The sequence below is a fragment of the Lissotriton vulgaris genome, chromosome 7 (genome assembly GCF_964263255.1).
Source record: "Lissotriton vulgaris chromosome 7, aLisVul1.2, whole genome shotgun sequence".
In the NCBI taxonomy this organism is placed as follows: domain Eukaryota; kingdom Metazoa; phylum Chordata; class Amphibia; order Caudata; family Salamandridae; genus Lissotriton; species Lissotriton vulgaris.
The window spans coordinates 635,397,134-635,419,642 of NC_141695.1; the positions used below are offsets into that span (position 1 = coordinate 635,397,134).

A 22,509-nucleotide genomic window follows, 5' to 3' on the forward strand; every position below is an offset into this window, starting at 1 on the left:
GCGAAAGTACATGCAACAAGCAAGCCGCCTGGCTGGATCCGGTCCCGCAGCGTGCCCGTGGCAGCTGCAATAAAATGGCGGCCGCCCCGGCCAAAGCGAAGTGTCAGCAAGGCAGTAAGAAGCCCCAAGGATAGCACCTAGGGCGCAGAGCAGTCCAGGCCTGCAGCTACTGCAACGCGGGAAATGCGGCGGGGCACCAAGGAGAGCCCGCGGCTTCCGTGCACAGCAAGTAGATTTTAGCAGCACCTTAGGGTCCAGAGGGGACGTGGCATCTCTCTGCGCCGCCAAATGTCTTCCCGCCCGCAGATATTAGTGTCTGCTGCAATATGCGAGGCACCGGGGTCCAGGAGCGGGACACAACACCCCCTCCCCGGCTCACCGGATTCTGTAGGTGCCGCGTCTCTCAATCGCGGGGCACAGTTCTTGAGTTCACAGGCCTACCAAGCCGCGGTGTTTCCCAGCGCAGGCTGGCCGATGGGAGGTCCCAGCAGCAAACAGGCGCTCCCCGGCGCTCGTTGCCAAAGGCAGTTTTCCGCTGTTCTTCGGGCCAGGAGGACAAAAAAGATATCACCGGATGCAGGACAAGCTTAGGAGGCAAGCGGTGCCACTAAAAATGCAAAATATGGACACAGGATGGGTATGACGGATGATATTGGGTTCGGTGGGGCTGGCACCTCACAGGCTTGCGGCCATCTCGTTCGTGCGCCACCTAGCGCCCCCCTGCAAATGTATTTACGGGCGTTATTAGCTCCCTAAGTCCTGCAAAGATTTACCTGTTTTTAATTATTAATGTGTTTAATGTAATAGGACTGTTTGATCATTTATTGTCATTCTTAGTCCTTTTAATTGTTGATGTATGAGTTCGAATTTTTACTTTCATTTTTTGCCCTTTTCTAATATTGATGTATGAGTTCGAATAGTTAGGAGACTCGTTCATTGTTTATTTCCATCAGACTTCTGTTGGTATTTTCAATTGTTTCTCTAAGTGGAGGAGATGTGTTGTAACATGTTTGTAGCTATGCATCCTTTTCATAGTTCCCAGTTCCCTGCTGCTTAGCCAGTGTGAGTTTGATGTAATGGAATGTTTAAGAGTGCCTAGTTGGTATGAATGTCATTTGGAGAGAATGAGCTCCTTGTAGGGTATTTACCATCTTTCTTATAACCTGTAACTAAGACTTATCTTAACCTATATCTTATAACCTACATGACTGGCTACCTGATTTCCTACCTTGTGGTTCTGAAAATTCTGGACCCTGCTATAATATAGTACCGAGGCCCAACACTCGTGTCACAAAATATCATCGTATCATGACGAATTTGGTATCGGCAGACCGGTAATGATTAGGACATTATCCCTATGCATTTGCGTCATGATTGAGTGATGCTATCACCCTTAAATCGTGGTTTCCGTCTCGAACCCTCGGGTTCCATTTTGTGAACGGCATCCATCTTGTGGCTTGCCCTCATATAGTCAATTGATTGAGGCCGAGTTTGATCCAAAAGGACACGTCCACCTTAGCTGACTTCCCCATGACCTGGCCGAGCTGACTCCACTGACTCCAGCTAAACCTGTTCGGACAGTTCCTCGCCCAGTGGCCGAGTAAGATAGCATCAAGGCACAACATGCCATAAACCATTCACTACACACAAACCATGTTATCCACACACATACACCTGTCCCTGTTTCTTGTTTATGGCCGGTTTTACGATGAGGAGGTGCCCGATTTTATTGGGGTTTCATCGATATCTGATGGTAGTTCTGGGCCGAGCTGGGTAATCTATCACGAACTAGACACACGAAATTGTAGGCTGGCCATCATGACTTTGCTTTTTCTTTGTTGTACAAATATGTATATGGTTGCATCATAAAACAAAGAATTCTTGCCTGAAGTGTAATATTGCGTATAAAAGGAGAAGGCTAGTTCTGTAAAAACGAACAGTCTCCTGAGAATCTACATCCCGTGCTGTTGTACTTCTAGGACACTTGTTACTTGGTTGCAGCCAATAAAACTCGATCTTTGACTTCACCTAGAAGACTCTGTGTTTCTGTGGTCTGGAACAGGGAGAACTCAGAGGTCTTCGGGTGTTATCCCCTAGCACCACCGGGTTCCTAAAAACCCAGCACCTCAGTTGGCGCCCAACTCGGGCGGTATCAAGCAGTGACGGTCCAAGCCAGATGTTCGTGAGGAGCTTCGTCTGAAAATTCCAGAGGACGGCCAGCCACTTCAGCGACCCCTGTATGTCGACGTGGTTCCGAAGGTCTTTGCTGCGAGGTTCCCCGCGTCCCGACGGCTATGAAGGACTGCTGCCCTGACTATGGCCCTGTTTTGGACCCAGTGATCCTTGGTGGAGCGAAACGATAGACGAGTCTTCTAGTGACGTCATCGATCTTCAATACTTCAGTTAAGTATAAGTGGAGCGTCTCCCAGTCCTTAGTTTGATTCTTAGTTTTGGTATCCTTGAGATACACCTTGTTTGGAACTTGCAAGCGCCAAAACCAAGGGATTCGTGTATTCACGAAAATATCGTATTCGATAATCCTTTGAAGTTTGAAGCTAGAGTAGTGATCGAAGATGCCTGGTCTTAGCAGACTTGGAAACTTGTTTTGTCTTGGTTGTAGTAAGGACTCCCGATTAGAGGATTCGTGTCCGGTTCCTCCGATTGGAACTCCAACATATGAACTCTATATAAAGCACGGAGTAGGCCCTATCACATATAATGAAGTATGGATAAAGTACACCAGAAAAGATGGTGTTTTAAAATGGCCCCAATATGGTAGCTTTGACGCAGAAATTTTAGATAATCTCGAGGTCAAACTGTTTAAGAAGAAAGCCCAGCCGGCGATGTTTGACTCCTTTCGCCTGTGGCGCAAAGAAGCCAAACAGAAAGAAATGAAATTAGCAAAGAAAAATAAAAGAGGTATGTCAATGGTGCAAGCTGCCGTTGCATACAGGGTTAATGAGGAAGAGCAAGAGAGTGAACAAATGCTCAGAAGCAATAAGTTAGCAGTAGATAAATGTTACCCAATGTTGCCACATGAAGGACAAGGTTCAAAAGAGACATCAGAGAAGGATCCATTAATGTCCCATTTACTGAGTTCGCAACCCCCATATGCACTAGATGCTACTGCACCCCCGAAGCGCTTTGTTATACCGCGCCCCGGCGCACGAACTGCAGTTCTCGCACAAGCACCAGCGCCTCTTCAGCTGGTTCCTACTTCTCCGGCGCAGCCCTCTCAAGGGCCGCCGCCTTTGCTACATACTCCATCTACTTTTTCAACGACTTTGCCTACTGCTCCAACTGTTTATCTTGATACTACTTCTGCCTCGACTTCTTCTGCCACTGCTTCAACTTCTGCTTTCCATCAGCCTGGCTCTTCTGACGTTTCTGCCTTTTAACCTGCTTCTCCCTCAGTTCGACAGAGAGTGGCAAGTACTGTCACTGGTCTGTTCTCACCTTTCTTTGAGTCGCCTAAGACGACCCCTAAAACAGAACGTAGACAGTTGCGTAGTCAACTGCCTGATTATGAGGAAAGAGTAGTGCTGAATGAATTAGCACGTAAATGGGTTACTGATACTGTAAAATATGATGTTTAGTCTGTTATGGAAGTCTTCCGTCAGTGGGACGCATCCACTCAAAGATATGTATTCGAAGAGATGTGTGTATATCTCTGCGAAGATTTGCAAGACAGTGATCCAAAACGCAAAATGCAGGAACTATTCCGTGGGCGATTCAAGTTCTACGAAGGCATGATTGTAGGTGCCGATGTTGAACGAGCAATAGATTTGTTGTTATCTTATAGGAGCAAGGGAAACGTCTCTAGATCACTGTATGAGGATGACATGTCAGGTAGGAAAAAGGCGCGACAGTACCCCATGAGAGAGGTTCCTCCAGTTTGGAGGGAAGGTGATGCGAATGCAAATCCAGCAATTACACCGCATTTCCAGCGTGTATGGGTACATGTCCCCTGGAAAAGATCCGAAGTTTTAGCACTCAAGCAGACATTGCCTGATCCCCGTAAAAATCCTGCAGGGTATTATAAGGAGTTATCGCAGACTGCCAGCTCATGCATAATGAATTTAGCAGATGTAGACATGTTGTTTGGGAATGTTGTTCCACAGCCCTTATGGAGTAAGATTCGCCATACAGACCATGATCAAGAATTAGGTGATATGTGGGCTAATATTACTACTGCTGATGCTAGACAAGTTGGTGGCTCTAAGCCCGAGCCATTAGTAGCTGAACTTCCTGGTAGAATTATCACGTATATGAAGACTTTAATGCCTGAATTACGTGTGAATTGGGACAAGTTGTCTGCGTGCAAGCAGAAGAAAGATGAGAATGTGTCTGACTTTTTCACGAGGTTTGAAGAGACTTTCGTCGATCATAGTGGTCAGGATATGGCTACCGAGGGTGGCCAAAGATTGTTTGTAGACAAATTTGTGCATAATCTGCTTCCTGAACTATGTAATAAATTGAAAGATTCAGAGAGTGCTTGGGCTGTTTCCACGTCAGCGCAGATTCTAGCCACAGCTACGAAAATAGGCGCAAAGACGAGCTAGATAAGGCAGACAAAAAGACTAAAGATTTGAAAACTAAAGTCCTTCTCCAGCAAGCCTATCCGCCTCGCACCGCTAGTCAGCCTGATTATCAGCAACCACAGCAGTATTCGAGAAACTCACAAAGAAATGAGTCTTCTCAACAATGTTTACCGTATGGTCCGAATCGGTGTGCGTATTGCAAGGAAGAAGGTCATTTCAAAAATAGTTGTCCCGCTCTATTGCGACGTTTAAATGGTGTTTCTGGTGCAAGAGGTAGAGGTGTTCAACAGGCTCCTAGGGGTAGGGGCCGTGGAAATTTCCCCCAGAATGCTACTTCTCTTCCGCCTCAGAATTCCATGAACAGCTTTGACCAACAGAATAATGCGTCTTCTAGGTCAGCTCAGTACTATGCTGATGACTATTACGCAGAAAACGGGAATGAGGGTAATGATTGCTAGGACAGCCATGGACAAAGAGAGGGAGTTGTTTCAGTTCCAGTAGATCAGAATGGACCTTACGTTGAGGTGACTACATCAGGAGTGTCGGAACCTTTTCTGCTGGATACTGGTGCTACAAAAAGTTCGATTATGCACTCAAAACTTCCTGGCGCACCTTTGTCTGGCGAAATGAATGTTTCAGTAGGTTTTTCTGGCGCCCCGGTTAGAAACCCGATTTCTAGTCCTATGCCCCTTTCTGTTGGCCCATATGAATTGGAAGCACCCCTCATTCTTACAACAGGTTGTGGTGAAAATTTGTTACGTTTGGATTTGTTAAAGAGATTATATGCGACTTTGTACTGTTCTCCTTCGGGAGTACAACTTACCCTAGGTAAGAAAGTGATCTCCCCAATGTATTTGTCAAAGGAAAATATTCCAACAGAATTGTCATCTCTTCCGGACATACTTTGGGCTACTGGTTCTAATGATGTGGGTCTCTTGGAGATAGCGCCATATGTCATAACATTGCGAACCAATGTTAGGTTGCCACGTATTCCCCCATACAAGATCTCTAACGAATGTGAAAAGGCGTTGTCAGCGATCGTTTACGATTTGATTGAGAAAGATGTCATTGAAGAGACAACAGGCAACATTTGTAACAGTCCTATTTTACCTGTTTTAAAGCGTACTGATCCTTCACAGCCACCTGTGTACAGATTTCTGATTGATCTCAGAGAAGTGAACAAGATTGTTGTGCCACAGTTTCCAGTCGTTCCCGACATTACTGCCCTATTGACTATGGTTCCAGCTTCAGCCACTTGGTTCTCAGTGATTGATTTGAAGAACGCTTTCTTCAGCATCCCGATTGCTGAGGAGAGCAGAGATATTTTTGGCTTCAATTTAGGAGGACGAAGTTTCCGCTTCAAACGCGCTCCTCAGGGCTACTGTGAAAGTCCATCAATATTCAGTCAGGCTCTGAAATCACAACTTGACACGATTGTTCTACCTGATGGTGCGACTCTCATTCAGTACGTAGACGATTTGCTGATCGCTGCAGATACTGAAGAGATTTGCAAGGAAGCCACATTGCCGTTGTTGCGTCATTTATGTGACATGAAGCACAAAGTCTCTCTTTCGAAATTGCAATTTTGTCGACAAGAAGTGACCTACTTAGGTCACATCTTATCGAAGGAGGGAAGGAAGCTAACCCCAGAGAGAATGCAGGCAATTGCAAGATTGAGTGTCCCAAGGACACAGAGAGGAGTGCGTGCTTTCTTGGGCATTACATCATATTGCAGACAATGGATTCCGAACTTCTCATTGTTGGCCAAACCTTTACTGGCCCTAATCTGTAAAGATACACCCAATCCTGTGCCTTTGTCTGAAGATTGTCAGAAGAGTTTTCACGAGTTGCGTGATGCATTGTGTTCGGCTCCTGTGTTGGGTAACCCCGACTACAGTAAGCCTTTCACACTATATGTCCATGAGAAGGAAGGTTTTGCATTATCAGTCCTGACACAACCCTTTGGGGACAAACAGCGCCCATGTACGTACTTTTCCGCGACTCTAGATCCTGTAGCTAAGGCATTACCAGGTTGCTTGAGGGCCACTGCTGCAGCAGCTGTCTGTATTCGACAGTCTGCTGGGTTAGTAATGAATAACACTCTGATCGTTATGGTCCCACATGCAGTAGACATTTTGCTAAACAGAACGAAGACACAGCACTTAACTAGTGCTCGACTGTCGAGTTATGAGCTGACACTATTAGCAAGTCACATTCACATAAAGAGGTGCGATACACTCAACCCAGCCACGTTATTGCCCATTCCAGCAGAGACAGATGAGGTCGAAAAACATGATTGCTGTTTTAGGACAGAAGAAGAGACAAAAGGGAGAGTAGACTTACAGGACACTCTCCTTCCTGAATGTAATGATGCTTTATGGGTTGATGGTTCATGCTTCAAGTTGCCAAATGGTGATACGACTGCAGCATATGCGGTGACAACATTGCACACGATTGTGGAAACCGCACGTATCCCGCACAATTCTGCGCAAGCAGCAGAGTTAATTGCGCTTACAAGAGCGTGTGTGTTGGCAAAAGGAAAACGAGTGAATGTGTATACAGACAGCCAGTACGCCTTTGGCGTGGCTCACAGTTTTGGACGATTGTGGCGTGAACGTGGGTTCCTGACGTCGCATGGTGCAAAGATACAGCACGGTCAGCTAGTTAACGAGCTTCTCGAGTCACTGACCTTGCCACTACAAGTTGCGATTGTGAAATGCAGTGCACACAGAAAGATTCAAGATGATGTTGGTCGTGGGAATATATTTGCAGACGAAGTTGCGAAAGAGACTGCAAGGAACACAATGAGTCGAATGTATGTTGTAGGTCCTGCGAGATGGATTGCTGATGTGGGTATGTGTGAGGACACTATTGAAAGTGTGAAGTCTATATAGTCTGAGGCCACTGAGAAAGAGGTGAATGAATGGAGAGAAAGCAAGTGTAGATTGGATGCGAATGATTGTTGGGTCGAATTGTCAGAGCATCAAAGATGGCTGTTACCCGACGCGTATGTGCTTGCAGTGGTGACAATGGCTCATGGGATGGCTCACATCAGCGTGAAAGGAATCTGTAAGTTGTTGGCCCCAGTATGGCAGAATAGTGGCATCCCAAAATGTGCAGAGAATGTGGTCAAGAACTGTATGGTGTGTTTGAAGTACAATCCCGGTAGGGGAACTCCAACTCCAGCTGGTCATTTTGCGCCTCCAACGTATCCGTTCGAGGTTTTGCAGCTCGATTTCATCCACATGGAGAGGTGCAACAATCTGAAATACGTGCTTGTTGTTGTTTGCGCCTTCTCCAGGTGGGTGGAAGCGTATCCCCTTAAGGACAATACTGCCTTGTCCACAGCCAAAGCCCTTGTCAGAGAATTCTTCCCCAGATTTGGTATGCCTAGAATGGTCTGGAGTGATAATGGAAGTGAATTCGTGGGACGAGTGATGAAGAGAGTGTGTGAGTGTCCAGGCATACACCAGAAGTTCCACGCTGCAAATCACCCCCAATCAGCCGGATTAGTAGAGTGCTACAACGGCACGTTAAAACTACAATTGGCCAAGGTCCAAGCCAGCACAGGTCTTAAGTGGCCTGACGCCCTGCCTTTAGCACTCCTATCTACAAAGATGACTGTCCATTCTAGACTGGGACTTAGCCCCCACGAAATCGTGTTCCGGCGCCCAGCAAACATATGGGGAGTACCAAGGCCCAAGAAACTCAGTGAGATAGAGCACCCTGTACTGCTTGACTATTTGCACGAATTGACAACTAAATTGCGTGTTTTACACCAACAGGTTCACAGTTCCTCTCCGCCAGCGTCTGATGATCCAGGCCACGCCATTGAACCCGTCTCCTGGGTACTAGTGCGGAACTTCCAGCGGACTAAGAACGAGGAGCCTCGTTGGTCCGGACCCTTTCAAGTCCTGCTGACTACCCGCTCTGCAGTACGTGTCCACGGAAAAAAACATTGGGTGCACGGCGCCCATTGCAAACGGGTCCCGCTGCCCCTTCCATATGACCGGTGGGTCCAGGAGGGAATTGCTGACTCTGAGACCGAGTCCGTGCCCCGCTTCGTGCCCTTCAGTATTGCACGTTTGAAAGGAACTGGTACAGAAAAGGAGAGCGACCGAGTTCTGCAAGGATTTGTGCCACCGTCAATGCAGTTGGACACTACAGAACCTGAAAGCTTGTTTGAAGACCACACCATACCTGGGAAACAACTGTATAATCTGAGGCCAAGAAAAACGAACTAATAAAAGTAAACTAATAAGATTTTTCTTTCCCCCCAAGAACCATTTTTTACTGTGCAGCTCTCTCACCCAGGGAACTTGCTAATTTTTTGATTTTCGAACCGCCATCCGGGTCTGCTGCTAGGGTCGCGGTTGACAGTCTAGGGAGTGCAGCTGGAGACGTTTAGGTCGACAGTTCTGGTTGGTCTAAGGGAATTACCCTGGACTGAACAGAGCACTTCTTAGCAGAATCAATCTCCCACCGCGGGCAGCAACTAGAGGATGGAGTTTCCAAGGGCAGAAAGACCTGCTAGATCTGCGAACTTCGAAAAGAGAGTATGCTCTGTGATGGCGAAAAGACAATTTTTAATAATATGCATTCTAATGTTGTGTAGCATAATGATGTTTTTGATTGGCTATACTCTATTCATATTTTGAGTTACCTTTGTACACAACACTCAGCCCACACCTCCTCCTACTGGTTCCCCCCCATTCTTTTCACCCTCTGCCGGAACACGAGTCTGCCAGAAGATTAGAATTCATGAATAATTCATTCGTCCAACTCCTACACCAGCACCAATCTGTAATGAACACCACGAACTGTTGGGTATGTGGACTTATGCCACACACAACAGATAATGGTATTCCGTATTTTGTCCTGCCATTTGGCTACCATGGTTCTCTGTGGGCCTTTAGAGCAATGTTCCTGTTTTCCCTCGAACCATATGGTCCAGGGAAAAACTCAAGCAACAAGGCACTAGTGGCGGGAATTAGAAATATGAGTAGGGATGTCGACACATACAAAACGATTCCCAGAGATGAATTGATGCCTTACAGCAGATGGAATATAACACAATATGGAATTTCCTTGGCTGAGAGTCTGAAAGCAAAGAAATCCTCCCCAATCTGGATAGTACCCCACCAAGGTCACTTATGTCTGCAGGGAAATGGCAAAAACCCTAGAGCCCAGTTAGGGAAGAGTGTCTGTACTGAAACTTACGTTTTGCAGTCTCAGACCTCCCCTTCATTCTTAGCGGCTAAGGGTACCTACTTCGTCTGCCATGACAAAGCATATACATGGTTGCCCCCTGACTTCTCGGCCACATGTTTCATCTCGTTTCTGCTGCCACCCACCTACACGGCCGAGGCAGATTACCATCGGACAAGGATAGTTAGGGGTGTCGTGAGTAAAGACGACACTGCGGGTCAAGAGTTTGGAGACTTCGCAAAGGGTTTTCTGCCGTTTTGGGGGCCTATGGTGAACAGTAGGAACATTCGCCAGTTGACAAGGGTAGTTGAATCCTCCGTGACCGAAACGGCCGGTGCCCTTAGTAACTTGACTGCTGAGCTCCAGTCGGACTGACTTACTGACTTATGACTCTTCAAAATCGGGTTGCCCTACATGTCATACTTGCAGACCGTGGCGGGGTATGTAGAGTGATCCAATCCAGTTGCTGCATTTTCATCCCTGATAATGCTCCGACAGTGTACCAAGCCATCTCCAAACTGCACAAAATCTCTGATTCCATTCACGTGGAAAAAGGGGATTGGTCCTTGTTAGGGTGGTTCTGGGAACTGATATCTGCCTGGGGATGGAAAACTCTGATATTCCTTGGGATGATCTTAGCCATTCTGTTCCTGTTCTGCCTGTGTGTGCAGTGCGCTCCTGCAATATGTGGCCTCTGTGCTACGTCATGTGTAAGGAAGCCTGTGTCAAGGGACGAATTGAGTAACAGGATGATGCTACAGCAGCATCTCCATGACTTCATGAATACAGATTTGGACTCAGATTAGCATGAGTTATTGCCTATATAAGGACAAAAGGAGGGTCTGTGGTTCTGAAAATTCTGGACCCTGCTCTAATATAGTACCGAGGCCCAACACTCGTGTCACAAAATATCATTGTACCATGACAAATTTGGTATCGGCAGACCGGTAATGATTAGGACATTATCCCTATGCATTTGCGTCATGATTGAGTGATGCTAACACCCTTAAATCGTGGTTTCCGTCTCGAACCCTCGGGTTCCATTTTGTGAACGACATCCATCTTGTGGCTTACCCTCATATAGTCAATTGATTGAGGCCGAGTTTGATCCAAAAGGACACGTCCACCTTAGCTGACTTCCCCATGACCTGGCCGAGCTGACTCCACTGCCTCCAGCTAAACCTGTTCGGACAGTTCCTCGCCCAGTGGCCGAGTAAGATAGCATCAAGGCGCAACATGCCATAAACCATTCACTACATACAAACCATGTTATCCACACACATACACCTGTCCCTGTTTCTTGTTTATGGCCGGTTTTACGATGAGGAGGTGCCCGATTTTATTGGGGTTTCATCGATATCTGATGGTAGTTCTGGGCCGAGCTGGGTAATCTATCACGAACTAGACACACGAAATTGTAGGCTGGCCATCATGACTTTGCTTTTTCTTTGTTGTACAAATATGTATATGGTTGCATCATAAAACAAAGAATTCTTGCCTGAAGTGTAATATTGCGTATAAAAGGAGAAGGCTAGTTCTGTAAAAACGAACAGTCTCCTGAGAATCTACAACCCGTGCTGTTGTACTTCTAGGACACTTGTTACTTGGTTGCAGCCAATAAAACTCGATCTTTGACTTCACCTAGAAGACTCTGTGTTTCTGTGGTCCGGAACAGGGAGAACTCAGAGGTCTTCGGGTGTTATCCCCTGGCACCACCGGGTTCCTAAAAACCCGGCACCTCAACCTGCAAGTAGGTATCAGTTTTACAACACTGAGCCCTTCATTGGATTGCGGAGATTCAGAACCACAGTCGGGGTGCTGGTACCTTTCTTCAGTCCCAATCCCTCCCCCCCTTTCCTTGCAGAACCGAGTCTGGATTGCCTGGTTCAGTGTTAGCCCTGGGAGACGGGTGCCCAAGAGATCTGGCTGTGGCTGCTTAAGAGCTTCAAAAGGCCCTTTTGACCTGACAGAGCAGAGTTCATATGAGAGGATGGCAGGATGGATGCCATTCATGTCCCTGATATTTGGGGTTTGTACAGGTGCCCTTTTAAGTGGCATCCTGCGACATATCCTGCCGGCCCCTTACTTCATGCAAAAGGGAGATTTCTGGAGGGATAGATCACTGTTTGGGGCAAAAACTAATGTATTGTGGTGGTCCGATCCACCCACATTCCTCTCTGACTGCTTGTGCCGCCAGATAGGTGTGATACAAAAGGGGATGATGAACGGAGCGTTTGAGCAAATCAAACACTCACCCCCAGTCAACTGATCTGGGTTAAATCCATCACCATTCTTTAGCTCACTCAGCCACCCCAGTTCAGACACGGCCATATGCAAATCAGTCTGACCCTGTGCCTCATGGGAACAGTCCAGCACGAACTGCCAAGCCATGTCTTCCCTGGACCGGAAACAAGCATCCTGGGACCGGTTTCGGATTCATAATCCTCATCAGCCAGGCTATCTTGAATCCAGTGGCCAAGTGAGCAAGGGACTCACGTCTGAGCACACCCTGCCAACTTAGGGCGAACAAAACGATAGAAAAGGGGATGATGGGCTGAGCGTTTGAGCAAATCAAACACTCACCCCCAGTCAACTGATCTGGGTTTAATCCATCACCATTCTTTAGCTCACTAGGTGTGGTCAGGTGGGCCAATTCCGCAAATTGCCCTATGACGCAAAGTAAACGCCCATCTCAGTGGCACTAAGGTTCCCTTTCCTGACCAACACAGTAATGGCCATAGATAAAGGCGTCCCCAAGCAGGGAAGCCAGACCCCTCAGTCACTCTGGAGGAGCAACGCCTACCACTGAGGTAGATGAGATGGATATTGGTGAGGGCATCCATCCAAAAAAGAAGTCCTCTTTGAAGCCTCCTGATAGGCCCTTGCAACTAAAACTGATGAGGTCAGTGTAGATGTGACACTCCTCAGATAAGACCTTTGTAAGACCATGGACTAGTTCACTGAGGCTGAAGGTCGTATTGCTGCGCTGGAAGATACAGCCAAGTAACTACATTAGACTGTCCAGAATTTAAATATATTCTGTGGAGAGACTGCAGTCCGATTAGAGGACGTTGAATGCAGCTCAAGGCGAAACAACCTCTGCTCTGTGGTGCTCCTGGAAGGAGTGGCGAGCTCACAACAGGAGCAATTACTGGAGACATGGGCATCTACCTTTTTGTCAGTGGGTCATATTTCAGTTTGCTTTTTGATACGGTGGGCACACCGGGCACTCGTGCAGAAGCTCCTCCCAGGGCCACACCGCACCTATGGTTGTCTAGTTTCTGAACTATTGAGATAGAGACCTCAGCCTTAATACTTTGAGGGGATGGTCAGGGCATGGTTTTACTTGGCTCTCAGAACATTCGCATCTTCCCTGACTCGACAGATGCAGAAGCAGAGAAAATCCTGTGAGCTGGTGAAACTGAAATTTTACACAATGTAAATAAAGTCTGTTACTGTACCTCACCACGCTAATGGTCATTCATCAAGGGAAAGTGCTGGTTTTTGACTCGGACCAAAGTGGAAGTGGATGGAGGAACAAGCCCCATTGGTGGTAGAAAGGGGTCTTAAAGGATGGGGAGATGGGAAAAGAGATAATGTAGCAGAGGGACTGAGAGGGAAACCGCACCGAACACACCAACGTTAACAAAGGAACCTAAGAATATGACTGACCATTCCAGCTCTCGGTTCTGATAAGGAAAGGCTGATTCCAGATATGATGGACACAGATAATGGTGAAATCTCGGCAGCACCTCCCCAGGGCACAGCCAGTGTGTACGTGCTGGCCCCTACTTAACTTACAAACTGCACTATATCCATCTGTCATGGGTCTCCCTCAGTTAGAGGCAGGCTAGGCGAAAGGAAGGGAGTATTTAGTGCCTTGCCTGTTTACAGTTATGGGGTTTATTTGAATTTCAGAAGCTTCTAGTTAGGAAAAATGAGGGGATTGGGGTGAAGTTGAGTTGAGACTAGTTACGTGTATTTAGTCAGTAGCGGGGAACCGCATCTAAGATATTACAGTTAAGATAAGTCATCAAATCAGACAAGGAGCTGTGATCAAGGACGTTATAAAGTGACGACATGGAATGTCAACAGACTACTGGACAAGATTAATTGAGGGGAAGTCAGGGTACATGACAAATTACCTTCCCCCACATGTTTTACTTCTGCAATAAGCCCATTTCCTGGGCACTAGATGGGGCTTACGAGGGAGAAACGGCTACACCAGAGTACAAGTGGGTAGCAGTTTTATTGCACAAGTCCATCTCTTTGGAGTCTCCAGACTGATGATCTGGGTAGGTTTGTTATAATAGATGGTGCACTGGAGGGACCCCTTGGATCACAGGTATTATATATGCACCTCCCACCAAGGTTCGCAGCACTTTACAGGCAATTTTCGCAGTCCTGCTTTACTCCCCGACAGGTATATTACTATTAGGGGTTGAGGGGACTCTAATGCTCTCGTGAACAAGGACCTAGATGTAGACACCCCCCTCCTCCACTGACAGACCAATGACCCTAGGAAAATGGGCTACCTCTTTGGTACTCCTAGGTGTCTGGCACTTGGTAACAATTGGTGATACAATTTTCAACCTACTCGGCATTGCATCAATGCCATTCTCAATTAAATTACTTCTCTGTCTTGATCACTAACGCTAGTACCATATCTGATGCGTTTAGTCTACCCGGAAGGCTGTCAGACAGTGTACCAGTGGAAAAGCAGTTTCACCAACCTCAGTATTATGTTACCTCACTGCATGGTAGCTAAAGGACAAGATATTCAATAATTTCCTCCAAAGAATGATTACAGTATTTCGTGATTGACACACACTCTGTGTCATGCCCATTCAGGTCCTGGAAAGCTTTTAAGAGAGTAATCTGAGGTAGGTCTTTCTTCTACGTGAGACGTAGATAGAGGGATAGGGAACCAGCCATTGTTAATCTTGAGAGTCAAATTCGAGCACCTGGAACAGAATTTGTCGGCTGGATGCCCAGAAGAAAGGGGAAGGTGACCCGAATAGCTACTCCTAACTCTAAAACAGAGGTTTAGGGACACGGGCAAGATGGCTTGGATAATATCCTGGGAAAAAATGTATGAACTGGGATATACTTCAAGCAAACTAATATAGTGGTTAATCCAGAAGGAATGAGAGATTAGAATGATCTCTGCTGTCTGAAATGCAGAGGGTCTAAGGGTTACAGACACTGCAGAAATCTCTGCAGTTTTTGCAATTTACTGTAAGGACATTTTTCGTAAAAGATTTCCCCGTGTGAGAAGTTAGAAATGCTACTCACCCTAGCAGAAGTTCAAGCAGTCATAATAAACACTCCATTGTGTGAAATTCCTGGCCTCAGTGGCCTCCCTGTGAAGCTTCATAATACATTCTATGCCATGCTCACACCACACCTGCGGAGGTTCTTTGAAGAGAGAATTGTTAACCTCTCTCCCAATAGTTCTTCAAAGTGTCATGAATGATAACCACTATTTTTAAACCGAATAAGCCGCCGGATGAGTGCCCGTTGTATTTATCAATTACTATACTTAATATGGAGTTCAACCTTCTAGGCAAGACTCTGGCATCTAGCTTAGTTAAGGTGAAATAAACATGGGTTCATGTGGACTAGAATGGTTACATTGCTGCTGACAATGCCTGTGACCGGTCCAAGTAGCCATGGCCAGAGAACCTGACTTATGCAGTCCCACATCATTACTTTTAGTGGAGTATGAGTAGGCCTTTGATACAGTGCACTGGCTTTTTTTATTCCACGTACTATTCAAAGTACTCAGGAAGAGGGACATAGACCCTTGGTTCCTGACCTACATCATGGCCCTCTCTAAGATGCCCCACGGAACAAGTTTCTCCCCATTTCCCATTGAACCTTGTATTCATCAGGGTTGTCCATTCCCTCCACTTCTCTTTGCCCGGGCCATAGAAACCTTGGCAGAATGCAGCAGGAAGGATGCACAGATTGAGGGTTTTCACTGGCTTAATGGAAGGAAAGATGGTGTACCTTTATACTCCGGTGATAGCTCCCTTTTCTTGCAGTGCCCACAAAGCTCACTCTTGCGGCAAACGCAAATGTTCCAAGTATATTGGGATGTTTCAGACCTGTTTAGACACTGAGGTAAGCCCACTAACTCCCATATAACAGGCCCCCACCGCAGCAACCATTTCACAGCCACCTTCAAATAGCAGAAGACCACTTTCAATGCCTCGGATATGCTATAACCTGAGAGCAGCAAACTAGTAGAGACCTTAATATTTATTTCCTGTTATAGTGCACCCGTAGAAAGCTGGAAGCTTAGGCTTCACTGCCCATCTCCATGATGAGTAGAACTGCACTTTACAAAATGATCAGAGTTCCCAGATGTTCATGTGCTACAGAATTATCCTCTGTCCCCCCCCCCCCCCCCCCCCCGCTAACCCTCTTCCTGAAACTGCAGTCTTCAGACACAAAGTTCTTATGGATGGGTATGCTCCTAAGAGTATCCTTTCAGAAATGTCCTTTTGGTATACAAGGGTGCTCTTGGGTGTACCTGATCGCAGGCTAGGTTACTGGGTGGCCCAAATAGTTCAGATAGGATACTGGCAGTTTGAATATTCTGCTTTGAGGCTATCGATGGATACTCTTGAAAAACTAGACACTCAGTGCCTTCTATATAGCAACCCCCACCCCCCACCCCCCACATACAAATATGGATTGACCAGATTTTACTCGACTTCAATGCAAAGCTGATTTAGAAGCCCTCGGTTGTAAAGGGATACCTAGGCTATATACCAAAGCTGATTCTGAACACTGAATGCACTGGCGTGGAAAATATTCCGCCTGGGATTACAGTGTGGGGAGCTTTAAGGACGATGAGTGACAGGAGCCTATAATGGCCACCTGCGAGCTTCACGTCTCCTCCAATTTTAGAATGACCCAATTAAACTTTTTCTTTAGTCGCGCCCAATGAAATTCCACCACATTTTCTGTTTGAACTGAATTTAAACAATAGTTAATATTTGGGTGAGCTTGCTTACGTTCTGCGGCTGTGAAGTTTGATTAATTTCTCTATCTCTTTTTTTATATAGATCTTTGTATTGCTTTTATATCTAGGGACCTCGAATTGCTCTTTCCATAAAACAATTACCAGCTAAGTTCATCAAACACAAATTGGTCAATTGGTGTCCCATTTATCATGATTTGCTTTGCCAATAAAACTTTTTTTCTCACGGAATAGATGCTGCCACCCCTTTCTGTTGTGGATATCCGATCAGTAGTTTGCAACCAATAAAACATATCCTTGTAAATTATAAGGAAGGAGGTATGCTTCGTGTCTGCTCACTTTCTGAGCTATCTAGAAAGACATATGTTTGCAACACAGACGCAGGTTCAAAATTATTGGCTCAATGATGCATCGGGGGTGGTTGGTGTTCCTCGTCAGATGCAACTTAACAATGTGGGCTCAACTGTACTTTTGTGGCAGGGCCACCACTGATTTTTATTTCATAGCACCCTGTTTGTAATAAGACAGTGAGCTAGATTTGCTCGGATGAATGGTAGAGTAATTCGATCTGGGCAACATTTATTCAAGCAATCTGTCAAACGTTTTTTTTCTCTTAGTTGTCATAGGAGGCACATGAACGCCCTCATGTGAGTTGTGAGCCACATGGTAACATTAAGAATTGGTGTGCTGGGGCAGTGCACCTTCTAAGAACTTTGTCAATTTGGAGATGAAGTTCAGGCTTGGCAAAACCGTTCATAAGTCTGAACTTTATGAACACACAATTGTTAAATACTCTGGAGTTATGGCCCCTCCTCCCACTAAACAGTGGCAATAAATAGCATAATATTACACTGGTACTCTGTATGTGTGTGTGTATATACACTCTCACTTAGTGTTGATGCTTATCAAGTTCATCGTTAACATAAGCACTCCCCTGTGTTCAACCCGTGTTTATCAAAGGGTCCCCCTTTCTGAAAAGTTTCTTAATTTAGAATATGCTTTCATGCTGTTACAACTCCACTTGACGTGTGATTCCCAGGGTGAATACATTGCTATGGTATTATGGTCATCTTCCAATGACAATTTCATTGTATTTTCATATTAGAGATATATTATTATTTATTTATTTAAAACATTTGTAGAGCGCGGCTGTCGCCTTGCAGGCATCCTGGCGCTGAAACAGAGAGTAGCTCCACAGGGGGAAAGAAGAGAGGAAAGAATGAGTGGGATGGAAACAGTGGTTTAAGCGAAATTGGGGAGGGAAGTCAAGTGATCGAGTTTAGGGGAACAGCCAGGTCTTGATGCGTTTTCTGAAAGGAAGGAGTTGCGGTGTTTGGCGGATATCCAGGGGCAGACTATTTCATAGTTTTGCTGCTGCAACTCTGAAGGATCTTCCTCCAGTCCTAACCTTGTTAAATTTAGGGACTGATACAAGGTAGGCTGTGGCTGAACGGAGGGCTCTAGTGGGAGTGTACCAGGTGAACATGGCTTGCAAGGGTATGGGTCCGACTCCGTGCAAAGCCTTGAACACAAGACAAAGCGCCTTAAAAGCCACTCGTTGCTTCAGGGGGAGCCAGTGCAGTTCTGCTAGGGCCGCAGAGGCCGAAGATCTCCTTGTGCAGCCAAGAGCTAGTTTTGCGGCGGCGGTCTGAACCCTTTGCAGTCGGTCTAGCAGAACAGATGGAGATTCAAGTAGCAAAGCGTTACAGTAGTCCAGGCGACTGAGAATAGTGCACCTGACTACCAGCGCCCGGGCTTGTGCCGGGAGGAGTGGCATGATCTTGCGAAGTGAGCGTAATAGGCCCGAGCAGGTAGACACTGTTCTCGCAACCTGAGTCTCCATGCTGAGCTTGCTGTTAATCATAACCCCCAGGTTGCGGACAGTAGTCACTGGCTGTGGTTTTTCTGAAGCCTCTGGGGGCCAGAAATCAGTTGGAAGCGAACGGGGAATCTTACTACCTGCACAAAACAACACCTCGGTTTTGGCGGAATTAAACTGCCGGGAGTTGTTCTGTAACCACCTAGCAGTATCTCTCAGACAATCATGAAAAGATTCTAGGGGAATTGATTCTGCCCCATCCCAGGATAGGATGAGCTGTGTATCATCTGCGTAGTTTATGGTTTGCAGGCCATATATTTGTGGGCCATTTGCTTTTCATGCTATCCTTTACAGTTCTGTCAGCAGAATGTTACATATTTTCTCATCATCATTTTTACGGAATGTATTCCCATTGTTCCGTCTGCCCACCTGCTTGATTTTGCAGGCAGAAAAGTAAATTCACTTTTGTATCATTTTGTGTAGCACACTTTCCTTGTCTCCCCCTCTGAATCTTATGACTTTGTTGGTATAGCATGCAATTTTCTACCAGTTTAACATTCATGCCTGATGCTGGCCGGTGGTGTTGCGTAAATATTTCTAGTGACAGGACAAGTACATCTATGGCCCACATTAGTTGATGGCACTTAGTGGGCCTGATTCACAAAAGTTGCATTTTCGAGTAAGTTTACACTTTGTAGCATGTTTACTATTTTCAGTATTCACAAACCAGGAGAGTAAATTACTTCAAAAGAGTAACTTACATGTCCCCCCAAGTAAAATTGTTGGCTTACTCTTGTGGGGGTGGGTGACACCCCTGCCGCAATGTTGCGGCTGCTAGTACAGGACCTGTGGATTTGGCTCTCTGTCCTGAAAATGTTTTTAAGGATTGAAGGTCATAGGGGTCAGGGTAAGGCTACTATGACCCCTTACCATTGTTGAGGGGGCCTCACAGGACCCCAGTCTGGAGCTTAAAGTTAATACCTTTTTTTTATTTTTTGCATCACTGTCCCACAGGTGTCCTGCGGGATTGAAAAACTAAAAGTAGGCACATGGATTTTATATAGTTACCCTTGGATTGACCCAGGGCCTGGTAGTCGGAGAGCATCTACTTTTTAAAAGGGGAGTGCAGCCTGAGTTCCCCCATGCCAAATTAGGGCCCTCATGACAAAGACCGAGTACACAATAAGCAGTCTGGGCATTGCTCACTCCCCCCGCATGTATCTGGGGCAGATAAACAGTGTTTTGCTCCCACCAGTAGGAGCCAAGATAAAAGGCTGTCACATCTGGCAGGAGCACATAGGTAATGTGCCGGCTTCCGATCAGCCAGGACAGACGCTGCCTGTAGGGTGGGCCGGTGGGTTTATTTGTGATGCGTGTCACCGAAAAACACATTTCTCAAACCCTCAAATTTCACAAGTAAGAGTGACCTAAATAATGGACTGATACAAACAGTACTAACTAGCTTATTGTTGTCATAGTCTGTTGTCCAAACTTTGGGAAGCTCAATAGCATCAGAAAGCGACAACAGCAGTGGGCTTAAAAAAGTACTTATTCTTGCTGCTATAGTTTGTGCATAATATAGTTTAATTTCACTTTCTGGGAGAGTCCACCCTATCACATTCAACAGTCCACGGTCCGTGTGTCATTATTCTTGAAAACAGTTTTACAAATGTGCCACTACAATATACCTAGTGCATTTGAGACTTGGAGAGTCAAAACAAATAAATATCTATATATAAGAGAACCAGACTCTGATTTAGCATACCATACCGTCTGTATAGATGTTATGTGTCTTCTACAACAACTCAATTTATCATTTCGACTCGGTCACAGAGACCATCTATCGTATCGCAGGTTGTCCACAATAATTATGTAATACTTTTTCATCCTAGCACAAGCATATTTGTTCAGTGTGACCAAGGATGTAGGGATTAATTTCATGCATTATGGTTGTATACATGTTATTCCTAATGCACCCAAAGGTTACATAGGTAGTTTAAATTAGTACCTTTATGTGGTGACCATCTGGTCAATGAAAACATTGTTAGAATACCGTGACATCCCATATGCGACTAGGGGTGTGTATATTATTGGCTATTGTCCCAGTGGTCAGTCCATGATTATGGCTGGTAATAATTGTACTTTCCCTTTCCATTTCCATAGAAGTAGTTACAGTAATACATACTCATTTATATCCTTCCTTTTCTGTGATAGTCCCATAACAACATAAATTATTAGTGTCTTCGCAGTTAAAAATCATAAGGGGACGTAAGGGGCACCCTGTTTAACCCAATATGCATGGTCAGTTCTTCTTCCATATTTAGATCTTGTGGGCATTTCGTTCCTAATTCAATTATCATCCGGGATTCCAATTGTCTTAGTAGTTGGGGTCTGTAACCACCTCTTCTGCACAAGATGACTCTTGTCTATTCCAAAATATGATAACCAAGCAGTGATAGAACCATGCTTTTCGGCATAGTGCTGTGCTACTGGGTAAGACTGAACTTTGTTATGAATGGCCTGGTGTTCAAGTATGTGTTTTTTAATTGGAAAAATTGTGCAGCCAGCATACTGTACGCTACAAGAACATGTTAGTACATATATGCAGAAATTTGAGGTACATGTGATACTTTATCATTTTGGAATGTCCCAATACAGTCTTGTACTGTTTCACAATCTTACTTGATTTGCATCCTTGCATGTTTCACATATCACAAAGCCTTTTATGGACTTCATACAACCTTTAGCTCCTTTTGGGCTTAAATCACTGTGTACTATTATGTCACCCAATGATCTTAATTTAAAACATGTTAAGGAGATATTTTGTATTTAATCTCATACCAATTGTGTGATCTACTTAAAGTATTTTCCAGTCTTTGTTCATGATTTTTTGTATATGGGCAGACTCCGTATTATATGTGGTGATGAACTTCACTTCATTGTTATTATTTTGCTGAGCCATTCTCTTAGGGCCAGAGAGCTGGGAGTCTCTAGTTTTATTTTTTTTTAATTTGCCCATTGCTAGTTTTAAGACCTTTTTAGAGTGTATCCCATCTCCAGAAATGTGTGATTATAGTTCATCCTTCTATTTCATATGTTTTCTCTGAACTGCAATTTGTTTTAGCCCTTGTTAATTCCCCATATGGGATACTCCATTTGAATTTAACCAGGTGTTGGCTGGTAATGTGTTAGACACAGTTAAAAGTCCTCTTTTGCAATCTAATTTGGTTTCTAGTTTCTTTGTTAATTCTTACACGTATGCCTAGAAACTGTTTCTTTCTGCTGTATTGTATTTGTAAAAGCCAAGTTCAGATTGTTAACCTCTAAGTGACTTATACATTCCTCAGCTATAACTTTCTTGCCGTCCTAATCTGAAATAAAACCTCTATTCCTGATACAAATTATTATATATTTTATTTAGCATTCATATTTGGATGTCTTTACCACCTGCTCTTTCCGCCAGCACATACAAAGTTTGCCATAGGCTGAGGTTGAAGCTGGTGCTTTTTGTGGTTCCAAATGTTTTCCTGAAACACTCTTGCTTGAATAGGAAAATATTATTTTCCAAACAGAATCTAATGATTTTAAGTAAAATAATGTGAATATCACAAAAGAATAGTGGTCTGCTTCTGAAGAAGTGTTTGCATGTGGTCAGACCATGTGAATGTTGTATGCATGTAATTTAGATTTGCCGTCTAATGTAATCAAATGGTAAGTAGGCTTCCAGTGGAGACCTGTTATTTTCTTCATAACCTCTGTACAGCTTTTGCAATAGCACGGAAGATTGAGCACAAACGGTAGCATAACATGATTTCAGTAGATAGATGGCTCTTCAAGTTGTTTGTCTATAGAGCCTGCTATGGGTCTCCCTGGTGGTCTAAGTGGGTTTTTGTGTAATTTAGGAAAACGATAAAACACTGGTATTGTTGTGAACACTGAAATAAGTCAAT

At 45.1% G+C, this 22,509-nt stretch overlaps 1 protein-coding gene across 5 annotated transcripts in view; it reads left to right on the forward strand.

The window, feature by feature from the left end:
• SPATA20 (spermatogenesis associated 20) overlaps window positions 1-22,509 on the forward strand; it is a 2,039,700-nt gene that overhangs the window by 154,260 nt on the left and 1,862,931 nt on the right. The gene's annotated exons all lie outside the window — the stretch shown is intronic.